At 36.7% G+C, this 11,119-nt stretch overlaps 1 long non-coding RNA gene across 3 annotated transcripts; it reads left to right on the top strand.

The window, feature by feature from the left end:
• Positions 1-983: 983 nt before the first annotated feature.
• On the top strand, positions 984-10,870 carry LOC111861947. Of its 3 annotated transcripts, XR_002842355.2 has the most exons (5): positions 984-1,150; positions 5,690-5,895; positions 7,622-7,728; positions 7,822-7,961; positions 10,538-10,870. It is a non-coding gene; the product is annotated as an uncharacterized LOC111861947 (long non-coding RNA). The 3 variants fall into 3 exon arrangements; XR_004512751.1 differs by having other exon boundaries at positions 7,622-7,961; XR_002842356.2 differs by lacking the exon at positions 7,622-7,728.
• Positions 10,871-11,119: the final 249 nt, after the last annotated feature.

Here is an 11,119-nt window from a genome sequence, read left to right on the forward strand (position 1 = left end):
CTCTACAGCCATACTGTCATAGCAGCAAGCTATGCTTGATATGATTTGAAGGAAGATTGTATTATATCAAAACAAAATTCTCTTGAAAACTTTAAAATATTTACCAACACTATCATACTTCATCCAAGCCCGTAAGGTAGGTACTTTTGAAAATGAAATATATGCAAGTTCCCATTAATATATTTACTTCATGTACTTTGTGCACAGAACTTTTATAAATGTCTCTTATTTTAACCATGTTTTTCTAACTGGCTTTTATTATCTAGTTACAGATTTTTACGTAATTTTACAAGCTAGGAACTCTTAAAATTTGAGCCCTAAATGGCACATAATTCATGCCACACAGCCGCCGTTCCCACACAATTTGTTAATTTTATATGCTTCAGTTATTCATGAACCGGCGAAAAGGAAATGAATAATAATGAAGGGGGTATGATAAGCAAGGGAGTTAGTAATATCATACATTATTTCCCCTTTCTTTATGCCATAAAAGCCATCTATTTTACTGAAATTCGAGATTCGGTTTCGTTGTAGCAAATTCATATTTACAGCGTCGCTTTTAAATGCGATACGTAGACTGAACTTTGTTATTTAACGATGCTGTCAGCGTTGAGATTATCAGATGATAGGATCATTAACGAACGTGGAGCAGATGGTGAAATGAGAACCGGCAGGGGAAGCCGAAGTACAGTACTCGAAGAGTAACCTCCCCAGTGCCACTTTGCCCACTACAAATCCCACATAACCTGACCTGGTATCGAAACTAGGCTAAATATCACACCCCCCTTAATACACTCCAACAAACATAATTCTTTTTTAAGTTCTACAAATTTTGGAGCCAGAGGTCTGTGTCACCTACCAGACAACGTACTGTTATAATCCAGAAGACAAGCTTTCCCTCCTCCTCCTTCTTCTTCTTCTTCTTCTTCTTCTTCTTCTTCTAGGTAGAGAAATATTGCACTGCAATGTTTCCCCCACTGCTTTGTGTACCAATATTCATGATCACTTCATGATATTTATACCCTTTCATACGTACGTTCGGTTCTGGTTTATTCATGGCTGTGTTCGTTGTATTTGAAACCCCGCAATGGGAATAAATGTACTGGGGAACGTTGTAAGAAATGTTGCGCACGACTGTTTGCTACTTAAGGTAAGGCATGATCTGCTGTTAGAGGTCTTGTATATATTATATATTTAGTTATATTCTGCCATGTATTATATATGTAAAAGTAAAAAACAAAAAATGTAAAGCTATCCCTGTAACAGGCCATGAATTCCCATAGGGTTGTGAGATGTTGAGAGTCCCACATTATCTAGACAATCGTCTCAAAGATGGCGGTAAGGTTGTCAGCCTTACGCGCCGGCCGTGCTTTACTCCCCAGGAAAACTATTTAATTAATTCTACTACTCATTTCTGTTAGAGGCTGAGTCGACCCAGGGCCATAATGAGGCTGGAAGGATTAGGTCAATTGAAAAAAATCCAATGACCTCATCGGGACTTGAACCAGCGACCTTACGGCTTGTAGCATAGCCCCTCAACCAACTACGCCACCGCGTGCCCCGTTTATACATGTAGAGCTGTAAATACTATATATACATCTTGACAGGTGACATACAATAATAGACATAAATGATGTATACTGCTAAATATGACTCTGACAAATTACAGACCCGTTGTCTCGTCAAAAAAGGCACCCCACTTTGCCAATTCTGTAGCTATCCAACTGTAAATAAAATGTGATCATGAGTCCCAGATGGGGCTCGAACAAAAGTAACCTCAGGCTGACCTGTAAATAATACATTTGGCCCAAGCGACATAAATGGTAATAAAAAATCATGTTGCTACACTTAAGAAGAAATTAACAGTATTACGAAATGTAAATATTAAAAGTGTTGTAGATCGAGCCAGTAGCTCAAATAGTGCAAATGATTTCACTTAATAAAAAGAAAATATTGTATTGGTGTTCAAACTGAATTTCTAACTTTACAAACATGAACACAAACTACAGGCACTGTGGTGAATTTCTAAAATGCATGAACAGGAAAAATATTGTAAAATATTAATTTTAAGTGTTTTAAACCTTGCTCTGCTGCTATTACAATGAGACTGAATATTACGAGGAGCAAATTGTACGGTTACAATATCTATTTAGCATATACCCAAGGTCACCTGGCAATGGCAGAAGTGTATTTAAAATATTATGTGCAGTACTGAATATTCCTTAGAATTCAACAAGATGTAGGATTTACAATAAGACGTTCTTCTGATGTAGTGAGTCCTCCATGATGCAGGCAGCCAGAGAAACCACTATGACTTCTCTGGTTGCTAATTCAATTAATATTTTAAGTAAGATGTTAAGACAGGTGTATAAATCTCATATTGTGTCATGCAAGAGCTTCAGACTTAATTCCCTGTGATTTCTATCCATGAGGAAACCTAAAAAAACAAAGTGTGTATAAATAACACCCACACATTATATTAACCTAAAAGAACAACATTTGCTAGGCCTGCATCAGTGAATGTCACTCACTCACTCATGGAGCTGAGCCCTTCTTGAGGAGCCTCCAATTCTGCAGCTACTCAAAAAATTCCCAGGATTCTATGGAAGCCGAAGGTTCATTACCGTGTTCACAAGAGCCCTCCACTGGTCCCTATCTTGAGCCAGATCTATCCAATCCATACCATCCCATCCTATTTCTCTAAGATCCATTCTAATATTGTCCACCCATCTACACCTTGGCCTTCCCTGTGGTCTCTTTCCTTCTGGTTTTCCCACCAATATCCTATACGCATTCCTCATCTCCCCCATTAGTGCTACATGCCCTGCCCACATCATCCTCCTTGACTTGATCATTCTAATTATACTTGGAGAAGAGTACAATTTATGAAGCTCCTCATTATGCAGTTTTCTCCAACCTCCTGTCACTTCATCTCTCTTCAGTCCAAATATTCTCCTCAACACCCTCAGTCTATGTTCCTCCCTTAATGTCAGAGACCAAGTTTCACACCCATACAGAACCACAGGCAAAATTATAGTTTTTTATATTCTAATTTTTATGTTTTTGGACAACAGACGAGAAGACAAAAGGTTCTGGACTGAATGGTAGCAAGCATTACCCGAGTTCAATTGTCTCTTAATTTCCTCCTGAATCAGGTTTTGATCTGTTATCATTGTTCCCAAATATCTGAGCTGAGCCACATTTTCAAAACATCTGTTTCCTATCTTTATGTCATGATTTTGCCCTGCATTTTGGTGACAAGACAGCAACATATACGTAGTTTTCTCTGTGTTTACTTCTAGACCAACCTCCTTACTTGTGTCATTTAAAGTTTTTGTGTTTTTTCTTTATGATATCCATGTTATCACCAAGTAGATTCACATCATCTGCATAGATGAACAGCTGATGTGTCCCATTTAATTTCAGTCCCATCTGCTTCTCCTGGACCTTCCTATTGGCTATTATAAAGCACAGTTGAAAAGGAGTGGCGATAAAGCATCTCCTTGTTTTAGACCATTCTGGATAGGAAATTTATCAGACAAATGTTTACGTACACGGACTTTACTATACGTTTCGTTTAAACACATTTTAATCAGCCTAACCAGTTTTGTGGGTATCCCAGATTCTATCAGAATATTGTAATTCTTCCCTCCTAACTGAATCATAGGCTGTCTTGAAGTTTATGAATAGCTGATGTACTGTCTCATTGTACTCCCATTGTTTCTCCAATATCTGACAGATGCAAAAGGTCTGATCTGTAGCTGATCTGTTACCTCAAAATCACACTGATGATCCCCAATAATTTTATCTATGTATGGACTTAACCTTGAGAGGAGAATATTGGATAAAATTTTGTATGAAGTTGATAGCACTGATATCCCCCGATAATTACTACAGACAATTTTATCACCCTTCTTGTGAACTGGTACAATAATACATTCGTTCCACTGATCAGGCAATTTTTCCTTATGCGAAATTGAAGTAATTAGCATATGCATCAGTGAAGGTCAGTGAACTGAACTAGTGTCAGTCTTTTCAAGAGAATTAAATGATACTTTTCACAGTCATTAATGTCAGTACTTGTAGGACCCATTCCATTTAGATTCAACTGAGTGATAAACTTGTGTGTAGTTTTCATATTGCAAACCTGTTATTAAGGTCAGTACTGTTAGTATTTACAACTTTAATACTTTCCTTTTTCAATTTGGTAATTGCATAAAAAGTAAAGGACAAATTTTCCACATGTTGAAAAGTATTTCTTAATACCTCCTGAAGAGAGCTTCTTACAAACATTGCTATCTAGAAATAAATAAATTAAACACAGACTGACTTGTGGAAGGATCACAGCTATGAGACCATTTATTCATTTTAGATTTGGAACCAGATGATAAATTTGATAAAAACTGAGCTGAAAGATGAGAAGGAAATTTCATTTTGGTCCATACTTCCCCATGTTCTCCAAATTTCAATGTGTTAAGCCTTATAAAAAGAGTTTTAGGTCACCATGTCTAAACAACAAACACTCATTGACATTTTCGTGATTGTGTTCTATTCGTACTGTTCATACCCAACTCCAGCATTGAATTACACTAATTATCAGTGTCAGTGTCACTTAGACAAAGATAATTCATCTGTTCAGAGCTTATGAAAAGAGAGATCCCTCCATGTTTTCCATACTGGTAACATTTTTTCTTATGGTTAAACCATAATAATTTTAATTTCTCTATTTCAGACTTAGTCACACAGCCTCTACATGCTAAGGTTTTGCCATCTTGTAACTTTGTGTCTGGTTCTTATTTCACAGTGTATCAACTATGCTTCCATTCTTTCTGTATATATTCCACATTCATTCCAATAGATATTTTGGAACCATCAAGTTTCTCTGCAACCACCATCCAACATTTTTCATTGTTCGTTTTGGCAAGACACTTTTGTGCAATAAACAGTAAGTGAAGAGAATGACCAAAAATGTCAACTATGCTGGAAAGTTCTGTTCCACCTCTTATACTTTCATAATTCTCTTTGAAATGTATTCTGGGAGGCTATCAGTGTGACATATATAGCAGAATGTGCTCCTTATTTTTACATCTGAAAATTCTTCTGTGTCAAAGAAGGTGTCAGATACACAATGTTCCTTGAATTACTGAATCACCTGACTTTCTTGTCATTTTCCAGAACCTTGGCTGCCTCTCTTCAGATAAACGTGTTCAGTGCACAGCTGATGTGTCACTAATTATTAGGGCCCGGATTTTTATGACCTAAAAACTATTAATATATNCACCATTGTCAGAATCCTATAGTAACTAAAAACTTAATTCTATGTAAGATTTGAGGTTTTCATGGCGGTGACTATGAAAAATGCCGTCTTCTGGGATGTGGTGCCATGTAGTTCTTGTGTGAACCGAAGTTTCAGAGGAACATATTCACATAAGATCTACATGGTGCCACATCCCAGAAGACGGCATTCTTCAAACTTAAATGTGTGTTCTGATATGGAAATGGAAAAGTATTTAAATAGATGACAGTTAACATGAAATACATTTTGTCTCTGTAACTTGTGCCTGTCATAAAACCAATTCTTGTCTTCCATATTGCAATCACTGTAGATCTATTTCTAGTTGTCATGCAGTTTCATTATGGACGAAATTGGTCTGAAGTTATAACCATTATTTAGCTTCATATGTTACAGTGCAGAATGATTTGGATACTCCTCTGACATTTGAAACAAATACAACACTCTTCAACTTGAATCATATCTTTCAAAATGAAAAGAGCATGCACGGACTTAATATCAAGATGTTTACTGATGTGTGTGCCATACAAGTCATGCTGACTGCAGAACCTTCCTGATGCTAGAAATGTGGATGCCTTGCAAACTAGAATGGAATGGGGCAGGTATTGGTTTTCAAGTGGCTCTTAAAAGTAAGATGTGAACTTAATATTATTCAGTCTGCTACCTGTGAATAAAAAATAGCCCTCTCACTACCTAATAGCTACAGAAACTGACAAAGGTCATTTTGTCATAATATATGAACAAGAATCCAACTTAGGCTGGGGCTACACGAGCGCACGAAGTACGTTCCATTGCAACGAACATATATTATGATGGACTTTGCTGAGGACACCACACACTTGCAGAAAGTGGTGCATATTTTTTGTCTGAAATGGAGCCAGAAGAAAGCATAGCATTCACCTCTCTTGTTTATTTCTACAACAGACATCACAATGTTCATTACAATGGACGCATTTTGCGCACTCGTGTGGCCTCAGCCTTAAAAGTAGAAACATTCTTAGGATGTAATTATATTGAAGGGCCCTAACCCTTCCAATTGCACTTTGGTACTGTGGTTGACTCAGCCTCTAACAGTAATGAGTACCAGGAATCTTCCTGGGAATGAAGGGTGGCCAGTGCCTAAGGCTGACAACCTCACCGCCATCTGTGAGCCAGCTGTGGGAGCCTCAGCATCTCGCAACCCAATGGGCCTCCACAACCTGTTGCATGAATGGCTTTACATTTTCTTTTTTGCATAATGGTGAAACAGAAAAATACCAGAAAACCAAAAGATGTGATATTAACACACCCATTATTGTTACGGACAGAAATCAAAATTTATAAATGGAAATCCTACAACCCTAAAATAACTAGTTTAATAAAAATTAATAAACCAAACACCCCAGTGAGTCTGGTAGTGTGACATGCCACCCCACAATGGGGCAACTGGTGCAATGCCCTCTCCTGCAAGTTAGCAAGGTACACTGTCAATCTTTTCAGGAATATATTCACCTACCTGATTTCATCAACATCAGAAACTCATTTCATTGACTGAATGTTTCAAATGGAATTGAAAACTGTGAATATCTAAAAACATGTTCCTTTGATATTGAACAGTATGTAAACCAGTATCCCAACTCAATATGTCACAGACATAATTAATGAACAGTCTGAACAGAATACGTGGCAAACAAAAAACAAAATTACTAGTACTCCTAAAAATGGCATTAAATCAGAACTATTTTTCAGCATAATAACCAATTTTTTCTAAGATTGCATCCTGTATGTGTTTATCTTGAGTCATGATACTTGTAATAACTGTCACACAAAATTATATTAAGGGGCCTTGTTTTTTATTTCTAACTACAAACATATTTGGCCATAGATGGTCGTCATCAAATGTCATAACACTGATCAGACAAAAATATCTGTAGTGTAAGTAGAAATTTTATTCAGACATGAAAATATAGAAAATAATGAATTAGGTTGGATTCAACTTAATTTTACATGGATATACATGTAAACTTAACAGTATTTATCATAATATAATTATTTACCATTGTGTGATACTTATAAAATTGTATGTGCTTGAAATTTATTCAAAAATACTTTCAGACATATATAACCTGATGTATGATGGAATTCTGAATGTCTTGGACAGCAACCACAGCACCATGTAGGTTAAATTATACCCTGCATTCTTATTCCAAATCCAATTCAGCCAGTCCTACATAAATGGATAGGATGCAGCCTGCAAAATAGGAATCCCATATGAATAAGTAAAGTCTATGCAATGTACATAACTATAATTAAGTTAAAATTACTCAAAACAGTACCATTTTTGTATAGTTTGCAGATATCCACCACACATCAACAAGAATGGAAATACAATCAGGTTCCACGCTATGTGTATAGGATATGGACATTTTCTGAGATGATTCATAACATGGAGAACTGTATGTAAAGGAAGACAAGCACAAGAAATTACCAACATAGCATAACATTAATAACAACATTCAAAAGCAATATTAACATGTGGCATTTTGTAGATTACAGGTTGCAGACATAACAGAACAATTGGATAACGAATATAAAAAACAATCTGCTGCAATAAAACACATGGAGAGAAACATATAGTTCTAAACAAGTGGACGACACCCCTTGTGAGGTGGAATAGAATTTCACAAAAGTAATGAACAAATTTTAATAGAAAATTTTAATGTATTTTATTTTATTGCATTAAATGAACTACAACATGTGATTTTAGTGCATATTACTGAAGTGTAGCACCTGAAGATGACCATCAAGGGCCGAAATGTGTCGTGTTAAAAGTGTAAGTGGAAGAAAAAGAAACATTTTATTGCATTATTGATGGACTGTGTTATACATAGAAGGGGGACACGGTAGCATAGTTGGTTGAGGCACTATGCTATAAGCCAGAAGGTCATGGGTTAAAGTCCCGATGAGGTCATTGGATTATTTTCAGTTGACCTAATCCTTCCAGCCGCACTATGGCCCTGGGGTTGACTCAGCCTCTAACAGAAATGAGTACCAGGAGTTAATTAAATACATTTCCTGGGGAGTAAAGCGCGGCCAGCATGTAAAGGCTGACAACCTTACCGCCATTTTTGAGCAGATTGTCTAGATAATGTGGGACCCTCAACACCTCACAACCCTATGGGCCTTCATGGCCTGTCACAGGGATAGCTTTGCTTGCTTTGCTTTTACTGTGTTATACATAGAGGGTTTACAGTGAACCCAATTCAGTGTAGAAGGATGAAGTACAGGCCAGTTCAAATTAAACAACAAATGGTGGAAACTCTTCCAAGAGATAAAGATTTAACTTGCATTATTTTCATTATAAGAATTGTTGTGCTTTTACAGTTCCTTTTCTTTTTTTCTACATTATATTTCCTCTTTCTCTAAATACTGTTACCATGTACTAATCAACCCTCCCTGATGAGTCATGCCACTGATCAGTGACTGGCAGAAGCTTCTTCCCCAGCAAAAACAGGGAATGTATTTGCAGTAACTGGTTCTGCAGCCAGACACTTTTATATCTTCCATTATATTTACAGCTATTTACAGTTTCATACCAAACCAGGCTGCAAGCTGTCAAGAAGTTGAATGATTATACAATATTTCAAAAGAAGGTGGTAACATGAGACATTACACTAGCCTGCTTAAAGTCTCTGGTTCAAGACCTATGGAATCCACAGCAGATTTCTGTGTATATAAAAAACATTAATCAGGTTATCAGGAAATTTGATGTATATGATGCACAAGAATTTTATTACATATAACACCAGACTTGCTTGAGGTCTGTTGTTTCATGATCTGTGGATTCCATAGGAGCCTTGTGATGCTGCAGGTCATCAGGAAGTTTATTATATGATATTAGAGTGAAAACTTCAGATTTGTTTCAAATTCATACTAGTAAAATCTAGAAACCTCAGTGAACACTAGGCAAAATTACTGTTCCATTGTTACAACTCGAAATTACTGCATCTGTTAGTGAAACCCTAATTAAAGTTGGAATTCCTAGTATTTACAGCTTTTATTTTTCAGTAAAAACTAGTTTTTGTCACATCTCTTTTAATTGAAAATAGTTCTCACCGTTTTTCTGACATTACAGAAAAATATCATATGTTTATTGTACATTTCTTACTTAGCCTAGTTGTGAGTCTCAACAGCATAGTTATGAACCAGGTACAACAGTTTTTGGTTTCTGTTTTTTTTTCCTGAGAACTGCACAAAAGTTCTGCACATAAAAATCATCTTGAAAAGAAACATAAATCAATGTTATAGAAATGAGGATGAAATAAGTGAATAAATTGAGTGAGGTATCAGAAGATAAACATGAACTGCAGCACCAATTTCAGGTTAATCCATGTGTACTTGGTATTGCACGGTGCACTATTCTTACACTTTGTATTGCACAGAATTCCTTCTTCCACAAGTACAGATTCGTGGTACAGTTTATTGTGTGATGACATCTAATGTGTACTTGGACAGAACCCACAGCAGACAGTGTTGGAGCATGCCTTCAAGTTATGAGTATTTTATCTCTTGTTCACACCAGTTATGGTATCTGCAAGTACAGAATTGAGGTCTTGAATACTAGTTCATTAGGGCACCTTATTTAGTTTGTTCATCATGTACCCTTTTATTTAATGCTGCAGTAAGAATATTCTAAAACAGTCCTTTTGACCTCTCAGCTTCAGAAATGAGAATAGTAACATTTTTCTCCAGTTTCAACTGGTGATGAATATGATCCATCAGATATGTTTCTCATGTATTTTGCCAGCTTTTTAGACTGAAATTTTTATTCTTTCAAGTAATATTGGCTCAGAAACCAATGTTTGCACCTTATTGCCCTGTTAGCATTACAGACCTCACATGCTGATCAGGAGATGCTAATTAATGAAGCTGCTATGCTCACATTAACACAATGTTACATACATGTTTGTGTCTGGATTCTGCCATGACCACCACTGTGACTGTAAGATGAGCTGCATTGATGACACGTATCTCTTCAACAGGCAACAACTGCAGAACTTCATCATGTGCAGTCTTTACAGTTTTTCTGTGCACCATCATTTTCATTTGCATCTAGTTCCTTTGATCCATCAGTTCTGCAATGTTGTTTTGTATATGGAGTTTTAAAATGTTTAAAGTGCTCTAAAAGTTTGCTTTGCTTCAGATGCATTAGTAAAATATAATAAAGGGCTAAAGATCTACTGTGTTGTACCTATATGACTGCAGTTGGGTGGCGGTCCTGTTTACCAAATGAGGCCTGGCATTGTCATGGAGGAGAACCACATCGTCCACGAGAATCCCTGGGCATGATTGCAGTCATTTAGATGGGAGATTATGGAGCATGCACCGTATAGTCCAGACCTCGCCCACAGTGATTACCACGTGTTCGGTCCACTGAAGAAGTTACTGGCAGGCCAGAGGTTCATTTCTGATGACAACGCGAAAACCGCTGTCCGGCGGTGGTTCCGTGCTCAACCAGCCAAATACTACAACAGCGGCATCTCCAAACTAGTGGTGCGATGGGACAAATGCCTGAACCGGAGTGGTGACTATGTGGAAAAATAGTCAAAGGTACTTATAACACTGAATGCATTTTGATTTCCCTGTATGTGTGTTATTGTGGCTGAAAAGAAATAGGGGCAAAGACTTTTCGATTTGCCTTCATATTTATTAGACTTCTGTATAGAATACTTTATATAATTTATGTTGATCAGATATTTATATAGCCAGTATATTATATACAATTTTGGCATCTGTATAGCTTGTATTACCACATCAAATACAGGTGCATATATGTATAACGTTATT

This window comes from Cryptotermes secundus, unplaced genomic scaffold (genome assembly GCF_002891405.2).
Source record: "Cryptotermes secundus unplaced genomic scaffold, Csec_1.0 scaffold181, whole genome shotgun sequence".
Lineage (NCBI taxonomy): Eukaryota > Metazoa > Arthropoda > Insecta > Blattodea > Kalotermitidae > Cryptotermes > Cryptotermes secundus.